The following is a 10388-nucleotide window of genomic DNA, read 5'->3' on the forward strand; positions in this document are numbered from 1 at the left end:
ACCCCTGCAGGGATTTGAACTTTCGAAAGCCGTGCCCGCGGTTATGGGCAGATGGGAATTTGTTAATGTCCGGTTGTCGATAACTTGAACCTTAACTTAACTAAAATGAATCAACCGCGTGTGTAACCGTGATGGTCTCTTTCCGGCGGTGTCTGAGAAGTGAACACGGTGTTGGAGTTAGGTTTGACGTAGGTTGTTCTAGGATCACTTCTTGATCATAGTTTATCGATCGTGCTTTGCCTTCTCTTCTCGCTCTCTTTTACGTATGTTAGACACCATATATGCTAGTCGCTTGCTACAGCTCCACCTCATACCTTTTACCCTTCCTATAAGCTTAAATAGTCTTGATCGCGAGGGTGTGAGATTGCTGAGTCCCCGTGACTCACAGATACTTCCAAAACCAGTTTGCAGGTGCCGATGTTACAGAGCAGGTGACGCAACCAAGCTCAAGGAGGAGCTCGATGAAGATCTTGTCCTTTGTGTTGTCCCATTTCCAGTTGATCAGTAGTGGAGCCCAGTTGGGGTCGATCGGGGACTTTGTCGCATTTGGGGTTCTTCTTTTATTTTGGTTCCGTAGTCGGACCTTGTTTGTATCTGGATGATGTAATGCTTTATTCATGTAATTGTGTGAAGTCGCGATTGTAAGCCAACTATGTATCTCTTTCCCTTATGTATTACATGGGTTGTGTGAAGATTACCTCACTTGCGAAATTGCTTTCAATGTGGTTATGCCTCTAAGTCGTGCTTCGACACGTGGGAGATATAGCCGCATCGAGGGCGTTACACCCCCTTTCCTCTTTCTCCCTCCCCCCTTCCTTTTACAACAAGGCAAGAGGGGGAGTAGGACTCCTCCAGGCGCACCCCTTGGGCCGGCCGCACCTCCCCCTCTCCCTCCTTTATATACGGGGGCAAGGGGGCACCCTAGGACACACAAGTTGATCTTTGTGATCGTTCCTTAGCTGTGTGCGGTGCCCCCTTCCACCATATTCCACCTCGGTCATATCGTAGCGGTGCTTAGGCGAAGTCCTGCATCGGTAGAACATCATCACCGTCATCACGCCGTCGTGCTGACGAAACTCTCCCTCAACACTTTGCTGGGTCGGAGCTCGAGGGACGTCACCGAGTTGAACATGTGCAGAACTCGGAGGTGCCGTACGTTCGGTACTTGGATCGGTCGGATCAGGAAGACGTACGACTACTTCCTCTACGTTGTGTCAACACTTCCGTTGCCGGTCTATGAGGGTACGTAGACAACACTCTCCCCTCTCGTTGCTATGCATCACCATGATCTTGCGTGTGCGTAGGAATTTTTTTGAAATTACTACGTTCCCCAACAGTGGCATCCGAGCCTAGGTTTTATGCGTTGATGTTGTGCACGAGTAGAACACAAGTGAGTTGTGGGCGATATAAGTGATACTGCTTACCAACATGTCATACTTTGGTTCAGCGGTATTGTTGGATGAAGCGGCCCGGACCGACATTACGCGTACTCTTATGCGAGACTGGTTCTACCGACGTGCTTTGCACACAGGTGGCTGGCGGGTGTCAGTTTCTCCAATTTTAGTTGAACCAAGTGTGGCTACGCCCGGTCCTTACGAAGGTTAAAACAGCACCAACTTGACAAACTATTGTTGTGGTTTTGATGCGTAGGTAAGAACGGTTCTTACTAAGCCCGTAGCAGCCATGTAAAACTTGCAACAACAAAGTAGAGGACGTCTAACTTGTTTTTGCAGGGCATGTTGTGATGTGATATGGTCAAGACATGATGCTAAATTTTATTGTATGAGATGATCATGTTTTGTAACCGAGTTATCGGCAACTGGCAGGAGCCATATGGTTGTCGCTTTATTGTATGAAATACAATCGCGCTGTAATGCTTTACTTTATCACTAAGCGGTAGCGATAGTCATGGAAGCATAAGATCAAGGTGTCGCGCCGGTGACGATGGTGATCATGACGGTACTTCGGAGATGGAGATCACAAGTACAAGATGATGATGGCCATATCATATCACTTATATTGATTGCATGTGATGTTTATCTTTTATGCATCTTATCTTGCTTTGATTGATGGTAGCATTATAAGATGATCCCTCACTAAGTTATCAAAGTATAAGTGTTCTCCCTAAGTATGCACCGTTACGAAAGTTCTTCGTGCTGAGACACCACGTGATGATCGGGTGTGATAGGCTCTACGTTCAAATACAACGGGTGCAAAACAGTTGCACACGCGGAATACTCAGATTAAACTTGATGAGCCTAGCATATAACAGATATGGCCTCGGAACACGGAGACCGAAAGGTCAAGCGTGAATCATATAGTAGATATGATCAACATAGTGATGTTCACCATTGAAACTACTCCATCTCACGTGATGATCGGACATGGTTTAGTTGATATGGATCACGTGATCACTTAGAAGATTAGAGGGATGTCTGTCTAAGTGGGAGTTCTTAAGTAATATGATTAATTGAACTTTAATTTATCATGAACTTAGTCCTGATAGTATTAGCATATCTATGTTGTAGATCAATAGCTCGTGATGTTGCTCCCAGTTTATTGTGTTCCTAGAGAAAAATTATGTTGAAAAATGTTAGTAGCAATGATGCAGATTGGATCCGTGATCTGTGGATTATCCTCATTGCTGCAAAGAAGAATTATGTCTTTGACGCACCGCTAGGTGATAGACCTATTGCAGGAGTAGATGCAGACGTTATGAATGTTTGGCTAGCTCAATATGATGACTACTTGATAGTTTAGTGCACCATGCTTAACGGCTTAGAATCGGGACTTCAAAGACATTTTGAATGTCATGGACCATATGAGATGTTCCAGGAGTTGAAGTTAATATTTCAAGCAAATACCCGAGTTGAGAGATATGAAGTCTCCAACAAGTTCTATAGCTAAAAAGATGGAGGAGAATAGCTCAAGCAGTGAGCATGTGCTCAGATTGTCTGGGTACTGCAATCGCTTGAATCAAGTGAGAATTAATCTTCCAGATAAGATAGTGATTGATAGAATTCTCTAGTCACCATCACCAAGTTAGTAGAACTTCGTGATGAACTATGATATGCAAGGGATAACGGAAACAATTCCCAAGCTCTTCGTAATGCTGAAATCAACGAAGGTAGAAATCAAGAATAATATCAAGTGTTGATGGTAGACAAGACAACTAGTTTCAAGAAAAGGGCAAAGGGAAGAAGGGAAACTTCAAGAAGAACGGCAAGCAAGTTGCTGCTCAAGTGAAGAAACCCAAGTCTGGTCCTAAGCCTGAGACTAAGTGCTTCTACTGCAAAGGGACTGGTCATTGGAAGCGGAACTGCCCCAAGTATTTGGCAGATAAGAAGGATGGCAAAGTGAATAAAGGTATATTTGATATACAGATTATTGCTGTGTATTTTACTAGTGTTCGTAGCAACCCCTCAGTATTTGATACTGGTTCAGTTGCTAAGAGTAGTAACTCGAAACGGGAGTTGCAGAATGAACATAGACTAGTTAAGGGTGAAGTGACGATGTGTGTTGGAAGTGGTTCCAAGATTGATATGATCATCATCGCACACTCCCTATACTTTCGGGATTAGTGTTGAACCTAAATAAGTGTTATTTGGTGTTTGCGTTGAGCATGAATATGATTTGATCATGTTTATTGCAATACAGTTATTCATTTAAGTAAGAGAATAAATTGTTGTTCTGTTTACATGAATAAAACCTTATATGGTTACACACCCAATGAAAATGGTTCGTTGGATCTCGATCATAGTGATACACATATTCATAATATTGAAACCAAAAGATGCAAAGTTAATAATGATAGTGCAACTTATTTGTGGCACTGCCGTTTAGGTCATATTGGTGTAAAGCGCATGAAGAAACTCCATGCTGATGGACTTTTGGAATCACTTGATTATGAATCACTTGATGCTTGCGAACCATGTCTCATGGGCAAGATGACTAAGACTCTGTTCTCCGGAACAATGGAGTGAGCAACTGACTTATTGGAAATAATACATACTGATGTATGCGGTTCGATGAGTGTTAAGGCTCACGGCAAGTATCGTTATTTTCTGACCTTCACAGATGATTTGAGCAGATATGAGTATATCTACTTAATGAAACACAAGTCTGAAACATTTAAAAAGTTCAAAGAATTTCAGAGTGAAGTGGAGAATCATCGTAACAAGAAAATAAAAGTTTCTACGATATGATCGCAGAGGTAAAATATTTGAGTTAAGAGTTTGGCCTTTAGTTAAAACAATGTGAAATAGTTTCACTACTCACGCCACCTGGAACACCACAGTGTAATGGTGTGTCCGACCGTCATAACCGTACTTTATTAGATATGGTGCGATCTATGATGTCTCTTACCGATCTACCACTATCGTTTTGGGGTTATGCATTAGAGACAACTGCATTCATGTTAAATAGGGCACCATCTAAATCCATTGAGACGACACCGTATGAACTATGGTTTGGCAAGAAACCTAAGCTGTCATTTCTTAAAGTTTGAGGTTGCAATGCTTATGTGAAAAAGTTTCAACCTGATAAGCTCAAACCCAAATCAGAGAAGTGCGTCTTCATAGGATACCCAAAAGAAAATGTTGGGTACACCTTCTATCACAAATCCGAAGGCAAGATATTCGTTGCTGAGAATGGATCCGTTCTAGAGAAGGAGTTTCTCTCGAAAGAAGTGAGTGTGAGAAAAGTAGAACTTGATGAGGTAACTGTACCTGCTCCCTTATTGGAAAGTAGTACATCACAGAAACCGGTTTCTGTGACACCTACACCAATTAGTGACGAAGCTAATGAAAATGATCTTGAAACTTCAGATCAAGTTACTACCGAACCTCGTAGATCAACCAGAGTAAGATCCGCACCAGGGTGGTATGGTAATCCTGTTCTGGAAGTCATGCTACTAGATCATGATGAACCTACGAACTATGAAGAAGCGATGGTGAGCCCAGATTCCGTAAAATGGCTAGAAGCCATGAAATCTGAGATGGGATCCATGTATGAGAACAAAATGTGGACTTTGGTTGACTTGCCGTTGATCGGCAAGCAATTGAGAATAAATGGATCTTCAAGAAGAAGACTGACACTAACGGTAATGTTACTGTCTACAAAGCTCGACTTGTTGCGAAAGGTTTTTGACAAGTTCAAGGGATTGACTACGATGAGACCTTCTCACCCGTAGCGATGCTTAAGTCTGTCCGAATCATGTTAGCAATTGCCGCATTTTATGATTATGAAATTTGGCAAATGGATGTCAAAACTGCATTCCTGAATGGATTTTTGGAAGAAGAGTTGTATAGGATGCAACCAGAAGGTTTTGTCGATCCAAAGGGAGCTAACAAAGTGTGCAAGCTCCAGTGATCCATTTATGGACTGGTGCAAGCCTCTCGGAGTTGGAATAAACGCTTTGATAGTGTGATCAAAGCATTTGGTTTTATACAGACTTTTGGAGAAGTCTGTATTTACAAGAAAGTGAGTGGGAGCTCTGTAGCATTTCTGATATTATATGTGGATGACATATTATTAATTGGAAATAATATAGAATTTCTGGATAGCATAAAGGGATACTTGAATAAGAGTTTTTCAATGAAAGATCTCGGTGAAGCTGCTTACATATTGGGCATTAAGATCTATAGAGATAGATCAAGACGCTTAATTGGACTTTCACAAAGCACATACCTTGACAAAGTTTTGAAGAAGTTCAAAATGGATCAAGCAAAGAAAGAGTTCTTTCCTGTGTTACAAGGTGTGAAGTTGAGTAAGACTCAATGTCCGACCACTGCAGAAGATAGAGAGAAAATGAAAGATGTTCCCTATACTTCAGCCATAGGCTCTATCATGTATGCAATGTTGTGTACCAGACCTGATGTGTGCCTTGCTATAAGTCTAGCAGGGAGGTACCAAAGTAATCCAAGAGTGGATCACTGGACAACGGTCAAGAACATCCCGAAGTACCTGAAAAGAACTAAGGATATGTTTCTCGTATATGGAGGTGACAAAGAGCTCATCATAAATGGTTACATTGATGCAAGCTTTGACACTGATCCGGACGATTCTAAATCGCAAACCGTATACGTGTTTACATTAAACGGTGGAGCTATCAGTTGGTGCAGTTCTGAACAAAGCGTCGTGGTGGGATCTACATGTGAAGCGGAGTACATAGCTGCTTCGGAAGCAGCAAATGAAGGAGTCTGGATGAAGGAGTTTATATCCGATCTAGGTGTCATACCTAGTGCATCGGGTCCAATGAAAATATTTTGTGACAATACTGGTGCAATTGCCTTGGCAAAGGAATCCATATTTCACAAGAGAACCAAGCAGATCAAGAGACGCTTCAATTCCATTCGGGATTTAGTCCAAGTGGGAGACATAGAAATTTGCAAGATACATACGGATCTGAATGTTGCAGACCCGCTGACTAAGCCTCTTCCACGAGCAAAACATGATCAGCAGCAAGGCTCCATGGGTGTTAGAATCATTACTGTGTAATCTAGATTATTGACTCCAGTGCAAGTGGAAGACTGAAGGAAATATGCCCTAGAGGCAATAATAAAGTTATTATTTATTTCCTTGTATCATGATAAATGTTTATTATTCATGCTAGAATTGTATTAACCAGAAACATAATACATGTGTGAATACATAGACAAACAGAGTGTCACTAGTATGCCTCTACTTGACTAGCTCGTTGATCAAAGATGGTTATGATTCCTAACCATAGACATGAGTTGTTATTTGGTTAATGGGATCACATCATTAGGAGAATGATATTATTGACTTGACCCATTCCATTAGCTTAGCACTTGATTGTTTAGTTTGTTGCTATTTCTTTCTTCATAACTTATATATGTTCCTATGACTATGAGATTATGCAACTACCGTTTACCGGAGGAACACTTTGTGTGCTACCAAACGTCACAACGTAACTGGGTGGTTATAAAGGTGCTCTACAGGTGTCTCCGAAGGTATTTGTTGGGTTGGCGTATTTCGAGATTAGGATTTGTCACTCCGATTGTCGGAGAGGTATCTCTGGGCCCTCTCAGTAATGCACATCACTCAAGCCTTGCAAGCATTGCAACTAATAAGTTAGTTGCAGGATGATGTATTACGGAACGAGTAAAGAGACTTGCCGGTAACGAGATTGAACTAGGTATTGAGATAGCGACGATCGAATCTCGGGCAAGTAACATACCGATGGCAAAGGGAACAACGCATATTGTTATGCGGTCTGACCGATAAAGATCTTCGTAGAATATGTAGGAGCCAATATGAGCATCCAGGTTCCGCTATTGGTTATTGACCGGAGACATGTCTCGGTCATGTCTACATAGTTCTCGAACCCGTAGGGTCCGCACGCTTAAAGTTCGATGACGATCGTAATTAGGGTTTTTGTGTTTTGATGTACCGAAGGTTATTCGGTGTCCCGGATGTGATCACAGACATGACGAGGAGTCTCGAAATGGTCGAGACATAGAGATTGATATATTGGAAGCCTATATTTGGATATCGAAAACGTTCCAGGTGAAATCGGAATTTTACCAGAGTACCGGGCGTTACCGGAACCCCCCCGGGGGTTATTGGGCCTACATGGGCCCTAAGGGAGAAGAGGAGGGCCGGCCAGGGCAGGCCGCGCGCCCCCTCCCCCTAGTCCGAATAGGACAAGGAAGGGGGGGGGGGCGCCCCCTTTCCTCTTTCTCCCTTCCCCCTTCCTTTTCCAACAAGGCAAGAGGGGGGAGTCCTACTCCCGGTGGGAGTAGGACTCCTCCAGGCGCACCTCTTGGGCCGGCCGCACCTCCCCCTCTCCCTCCTTTAAATACGGGGGCAAGGGGGCACCCCAGGACACACAAGTTGATCTTCGTGATCGTTCCTTAGCCGTGTGCGGTGCCCCCTTCCACCATATTCCACCTCGGTCATATCGTAGCGGTGCTTAGGCGAAGCCCTGCATTGGTAGAACATCATCACCGTCATCACGCCGTCGTGCTGACGAAACTCTCCCTCAACACTTTGCTGGATCGGAGCTCGAGGGACGTCACCGAGTTGAATGTGTGCAGAACTCGGAGGTGCCGTACGTTCGGTACTTGGATCGGTCGGATCGGGAAGACGTACGACTACTTCCTCTACGTTGTGTCAACACTTCCGTTGCCGGTCTACGAGGGTACGTAGACAACACTCTCCCCTCTCGTTGCTATGCATCACCATGATCTTGCGTGTGCGTAGGATTTTTTTTGAAATTACTACGTTCCCCAACACTCACCCCACAACCATTGATGTGCCTATATATTAATCGAGAGTAGACCGGGCCGTGAACTGAAATAACGGAGATTAAAATAAAAAAATCTTGTTAACTGCTGGTCATTATTTTTTGGAGAACAGAATTTAGTTTTGAAATTCAATTCTTACCCTAGGGGCTCGTATTAACCAAAAGAACTTATAGGGCCTCTTTGGTTGTGGGAAGTTTATAACATACTGGAGGATTTGAATCCTAACGATTTTTTTTCATGAAATCCCTTTGGATTATGGGATGTGACTACTAAATTCCTACGAAATCCATTCATATGCCCCGATTCTATGTGAAACTCGACATTAAAGCTCATTTTATTTGTACTTTTAGAATTCCAATATACTTACATTTTCTCTCTATACTATCTCTCCTCGGTCCTCTAATATTCATGTGTTTATTTCTTATGCACCATCCATAGGCACTTGTCACAAAATTCCTATGTTTTGAAATCGGGTTCAAATTTATAGTGCATGGCATCTCAATGTACATTTTTCATATTCCTATGTTTTCAAATTCCTGCAATCCAAAGGAGTATCATTACTAATATTGTTATTATTATTTTTGTTTCTTGAGAAAAGTTCATATGTGATTGCACTACTATTCTTTTGCATCTATTGCTTGTGAAAAATAGATGAAAAAAAGGAATTGTTGGCAAACAAATTTCAAAATTTTATTGCCAATTGTGATGTTAGTCTACTGGCGTTATGTTAATTTAAGCCAAGAACCGTGTCAAACTTTTGGTTCTACGAAATTTGGTCCTTGATGTGTCATAAACCGACTGTTAAGCAACTTGGAAAGATCGACTTCCTTTAAAAATCGAAGAACCTACCCGACTGGTTCGGTCTAGTTTTAGCTTTGCCCTCTAACTTGCTTTACATAGTATATAATGTTATTAAAATAGTTGTTGGCCTAAAACCTTTTATTACTCATCGTCTCACTTAGTATTTGTGCCAATTTCCTGTTTCTAGATTTATGGCTTCAGTTTGTTTTTGTGTTCCTAGTTTAGTTTACCTTACCGTTATTCTCGTTATTATCTCATAGAAGGGCGATATTAGCGAGTGTGGCGTTGCAAAGGACAAGCTCCATGGAGCTCGTTTTGCAAAAAAAAAAAGTTTAAAAGTTTCAAAAAATGCCAATTTTTTTCTAGAAATACATATGCATATTCTTCAAGTATGTATAAATTTTCATCCACCAATTTGATTATTTGCATGCTACACAACAAAACACAAGTATCTGACACAAATACAACAAAGAAAAAGCCTATTTCAATCCGTGTATTTGTCTTTTTTGTGTACATCACATATGAATATATATGTTCATGAAAATTTATACATGTATACTAAAAGTATATGTCTACATGAAAACATTTTCTCAGATTTTTCGACATATGGAAAAGGTATTTTGGCTGGAAAAAATATATATAGCTCAATGGAGCTCGGACTCTGAGAGCACTTTTCGGATATTAGCATGCTATTTCCATGTGATGACTCACGTGAAAATGCTGCTATTCATGCTCAATCTTTGCTCCCGTGGTTTGAAACATCTATACTACGGCGAACCATGCGTTTGTGATCATCAAGATAATAGGGTGACCCTTCTTGCCGGCCTCATTACCCATCCCAACCAATCCGCCTTCATCCAAGACCGATATATCTTGGATGGGGTGCTAGTTCTTTACGAAGTCCTACACGAGGTCCGATCCAAACACCTCAAGGCGGTCTTCCTGAAGATTGATTTCCATAAAGCCTACGACACTGTGAGTTGGCCCTTCTTCGAGAAGTCCTGCTCCGGAAAGGCTTCGACGAACGTTGGATTACCAAAGTGATGCAGATAGTCTCTTGCGGTCGCACCGCCGTGAACATCAATGGGGAGATTGGCCCGTACTTCCCCACCCTGTGTGGGGTCAGACAAGGCGACCCATTCTCCCCATTCTTGTTCAATATGGTGGTGGACGCGCTTGCTGCCATCCTGGATAAGGCGAAGGCCGCGGGCCATATTCAGGGGATCACCCCCAATTTGGCCGGTGGCGTCGGGATCTCCCTGCTCCAGTACGCTGACGACACCATCATCATGGTAGAAGGCTCGGACGCGGACATCA

This window comes from Triticum urartu, chromosome 7 (genome assembly GCF_003073215.2).
Source record: "Triticum urartu cultivar G1812 chromosome 7, Tu2.1, whole genome shotgun sequence".
NCBI classification, from domain to species: Eukaryota; Viridiplantae; Streptophyta; class Magnoliopsida; order Poales; family Poaceae; genus Triticum; species Triticum urartu.